The sequence below is a fragment of the Electrona antarctica genome, assembly GCF_951216825.1.
Source record: "Electrona antarctica genome assembly, chromosome: 18".
Taxonomy (NCBI): domain Eukaryota; kingdom Metazoa; phylum Chordata; class Actinopteri; order Myctophiformes; family Myctophidae; genus Electrona; species Electrona antarctica.
In genome coordinates, this window is record NC_136799.1 from 1,987,744 (window position 1) to 1,992,556 (window position 4,813).

Consider the following 4,813-nt stretch of genomic DNA (forward strand, 5'->3'; position numbering starts at 1 on the left):
TACTGCTGCCATATATGAGCGTGTCTTGAGTGTACAGGGTTTGATGAGGTCAGATCAACAAGCGTTGCTGGCCGGCTCCATATATGCAGATCTAGGTGATGATCCAGTCTTCTCCATGTATGGTTATCCAAGGTTAGATCAGGTCAGGTGTCGTGATCTTCATATATGGATATGGCCATATATGGTCACGCGTGTCACGAGGCGTGATGTCATGAGGCCTGACCATATATGGAGGCGTTAAGGGTCTCCATTATGTCACGAGGTCAGATCCATATATGGAGATCTAAGGGTCTCCATGACGTCACGTGATGTCACAAGGCATGATGGATTGGCAGCCATATATGGTGGTGTGACGGACGCGAGACACAGGATTTCATAGTGAATGTGACCTTTGGTCACAATTAATAAGGTCATGGTTGACGACGTGGGAGCTCCATAAATGGAGCCTCCTGAATCATTTGAATGTGACGTCACACTGACGACGTTAGGTTTGGGAGACAGTATTGGCCGACACATTTTGATCGCAGCCAATATTCCTTCCTCCAGAGGGCAACTTGTTCCATGCATGGCTTTACGAATCCTCTAGCGTGCAAGTTGTTCGCATGCACGGCTTTACGGAAGGCTCTGAAAAGCTTGTCCTTGCGGGGGGAGCAGCGTTTCAACGTCCACGCTGCCGGGGATAAGCTCTGCTCCCTCGTTCACCTCAGCCTCCATGCCGAGGCCTGAACACAGCGCCGCCGCCGCCGCCGCTGCTGCTGGGAGCGTTGGCGTTAGGCCTGCGAGACACTACGCCCGTGCTGCAACAACAATGAGGACAAAGACGAAGAGAGTCCCCCGAGAGCCAGCTCAGCGATCTGCCCGCGACGGCGCTGAAGGAGGAATACGCGGGCCGTTCCCCTCGCCCAAACGGCCGGCGGCGTCGTCCGGAGGCTGCTCACGTTGGAGCTGGCGAGCCACGGCGAGAAGCTCCGACTGAAGAGGGAGCAGCTGATCGCCAGCGTCCAGACGGACGACGGACGAAGCGACCGCCGCGGCTCGCCGCAGGCCAAGGTGGCCGTTCTCACAGCGAGGATCAGGAACTACCGAGAGCACCTGGAGAAGCACGCCAAGGACATGGCCAACAAGAGACGCATGCTCATGGCCGTCGACCGCAGGACGAAGATCCTGAAGAACCTCCGGTCTGTCGACTACGACGCCTTTGAGGGCGTGTGCCGACAGCTGGGCATCGCCTACACCTTTCCCCTGGAGTAATACAGGCACGCCAGTCGCCGCTGGCTGGCCAAGAAGGCTCTCTGCATCAAAGTGTTCCAGGAGGCGCAGAGACAAAAAGCCGAAAAGAAGTTGAATATGAAGAGGCCGGGCGCGGCGGCGCAGTTGGTAGCCCCGTCACCTCACAGCTAGAAGGTCCCAGGTTCGATTCCCACCGGGGATGCTGTGGGCGCTGCATGGGGGCCTAGGTGGCGTTGCTGAAAGGGCCTTTCTGTGTGGAGTTTGCATTTTCTCCCTGTGGCCCCTAGGGTATATATTAAAAAAGATGCAGTAATCCTGGTCTCTATACTGCCTCCCCCTGGCCAGCCGGGGCGCCTGATGGAGGGGAAAGGAACTGTTTGGAATAATGTGTTCCTTCCACGTGCTCCGTCCAACTACCCTGGTATTAAAAAATTAAAAAAAGCTTGATCTGCTATTTTCAAAAGATTTGTATACATTTTAAAACTTGAAATGGGACATTGTGCATAGTGAGTATACTTTCTACTTGTGTTGGACTTTTACTCGTATTTAACTGAGTAGTTCCACATTTGCAGTGTTGATACTTTACTCTAGGAGTATAAAAGTGTTGAGTAGTTGTTCCAGCGCTGCATAAACAGCGAGGCCGTGAGAGTCACACAGGTCGGCGGTTTCATTAACCTCCATTTAAACAGACAGGTCGCGTATAATTAACAACACATTTCTAATTTACACCGGACCACGGCTGCTCTCCACACATACACAATCATATAGCATTTAAATATTAAATACGAGGCATTTTTTAACCCATTCTGGACGGGAACCCCTTTGTGTTTTAAGCAGTATGTTATACTTTAGCTATTGAAAAATAGCAGATCTACAGATCTTGAGTGAGGAGTCTGCTATAAACACAACATGAGATCACAACACTGTGTGTGTGTGTGTGTGTGTGTGTGTGTGTGTGTGTGTGTGTGTGTGTGTGTGTGTGTGTGTGTGTGTGTGTGTGTGTGTGTGTGTGTGTGTGGTTGCGACTGTGTCGCCCGTGTGATTATATGAAGAGCGTCTTCAAATACATAGTAGAGTAAAAGTACAAGTAGTACAAGTAAAGTAAAGTAAAGTAAAGTAAAGTAAAGTAAAGTACAACTACCTCAAAACTGTACTTAAGTACAGTACTTAAGTAAATGTACCACTGCCTGTGGTAAAGTGTGCTCGGGCAGTCAGCTGTGCCCTGCTGCCCAAATGTCCTTGGACTAACAAACTAAACAAGCCCAACCAAACACACACACGCTCGCCAACAACAAGCGCCAGGGGACAGCTAGCGAGCGGCGCTCATGTAGCGGCCAGGCCGACCCGACCGAGGCGCACGGACGTCCGTCCGTCCGTCCGTCTGTGTAGTGGCCAGGCTGACCCGACCGAGGCGCGCGGACGTCCGTTTGTCCGTCCGTCCGTCCGTCCGTGTAGCGGCCAGGCTGACCCGACCGAGGCGCACGTCCGTCCGTCCGTCCGTCCGTCCGTCCGTGTAGCGGCCAGGCTGACCCGACCGAGGCGCACGTCCGTCCGTCCGTCCGTCCGTCCGTCCGTCCGTCCGTGTAGCGGCCAGGCTGACCCGACCGAGGCGCACGTCCGTCCGTCCGTCCGTCCGTCCGTGTAGCGGCCAGGCTGACCCGACCGAGGCGCACGTCCGTCCGTCCGTCCGTCCGTCCGTGTAGCGGCCAGGCTGACCCGACCGAGGCGCACGTCCGTCCGTCCGTCCGTCCGTCCGTGTAGCGGCCAGGCTGACCCGACCGAGGCGCGCGGACGTCCGTCCGTGTGAATTTATACCTTCGGGAGGTCAAGGTGGTGTTTATCCAATTCATCCCATTTAGACCTGAGGACGATTCTACAAATGTCTTCTAAATCCTGACAGTTTTCAGAAAAAACAATGTTTCTATATCAGTGGTTCTCAACCATTTTCATGTCAAGGACCTCCAAAAATGTGTAATTGGCCTCCGACCCCCATCTCAAAATATGTTGTTCCAGGGACCCCTCCAGAAGCAAAGATTTGAATTAAAATGTTCGCTCTGAAAGAATATATATTCGAAATTCGGGACACATTTTCACGATTTAAAAAAAATAGCAGATCTACAAGCTCGTAGCGCGGCACTCGGTGCCGCGCTATGAGCTTGTAGATCTGCTATTTTTCAATAGCTAAAGTACAACATAATGCTTAAAAACACCAAAAGGGGTTCCCGCCCAGAATGGGTTATACACGTACCCCGCGAGGCCGCGACAATCGATAGTTGTATCCATTGTTGTTCATTTATAGCGTCGGCCCTGTAGTTATATCCTTCACCCTCGGCTGGGCCGCGGAGGAGGAGGAGGAAGCAGACAGAGTTTGTTTTAGTTGAAGCTGCACTACAGCAACCTTAATGCATATTCGGACTAACGGAACTTCGGATCTAAGGGCAGTTCCCCTTTCCAGCAACGGCATCAGCCCGCGGAACACCCTGGGCAGGCGGTAGTGTTTCTCGGCGGCATCATTCCGACACTCTACCCCAAACCCTAAACCCAACCCTATAACCACAGGCACAACGCAACGCATGGCATCAGCTGCGGAACACCCGTGGCACACATCATTCCGACACTCTACCCCAAACCCTAAACCCAACCCTATAACCACAGGCACAACGCAACGCATGGCATCAGCTGCGGAACACCCGTGGCACACATCATTCCGACACTCTACCCCAAACCCTAAACCCAACCCTATAACCACAGGCACAACGCAACGCATGGCATCAGCTGCGGAACACCCGTGGCACACATCATTCCGACACTCTACCCCAAACCCTAAACCCAACCCTATAACCGCAGGCACAAATTATGGAGAGTTGGTAACCCTTATAGATCTTTAACTCTTGAGAGTGTTGTTGTGATATGTGATATAATTTATAACAGCCACTAGATGGCAATGATGATGACTGTGCCACACCTATATCAAGACCACACCTACAAACATTTCCAGATCATAGAATAGGATGTATGACCTGTATGCTACCAAACCCTATCAGTTCTAATAAAGCTATAACAAGAACCGAGTTTCTTCATTGAGATACAGAAACATTACATGGTACCAGGAGTGATCACGAGTCGTCATGGAAAGTGTGAAGCCGCCAGACGCAGTGAATTGGACTGGTAATGTGGACTATGAGTGGCGTACCTTCAAACAGCGTTTCATGCTGTACCTGATGGCTGCAGGCCTAGATGAAAAGTCTGAGGCAAGGAGGATTGCACTGCTTCTGACTGTCGCTGGACAACAAGCTGTGGAAGTATACAACACCTTTGAGTTTGCCAACGCAGCAGACAAAGAGAAGTTTGATGAGGTTGTCAAGAAGTTTGATGAACACTGTTCACCAAAGAAAAATGAAGCCTTTGAAAGGTATGTGTATCGCTCCAGAATGCAACAGCAAAATGAAACCTTTGAAAGGTATGTGTATCGCTCCAGAATGAAACCTTTGAAAGGTATGTGTATCGCTCCAGAATGAAACCTTTGAAAGGTATGTGTATCGCTCCAGAATGCAACAGCCTGATGAAAGTTTTGATGTGTTTC

The 4,813-nt window shown here is 51.2% G+C and overlaps 1 pseudogene across 1 annotated transcript in view; it reads left to right on the forward strand.

Annotated features, from left to right (window-relative positions):
- Positions 1-1,401, forward strand: part of LOC306942659 (small ribosomal subunit protein uS15m-like) — a 6,394-nt pseudogene extending 4,993 nt beyond the window's left edge. Inside the window, exon 2 of the transcript in view lies at positions 814-1,401. The product of the transcript in view is annotated as a small ribosomal subunit protein uS15m-like (transcript). The remainder of the gene's footprint in view (positions 1-813) is intronic.
- Positions 1,402-4,813: the final 3,412 nt, after the last annotated feature.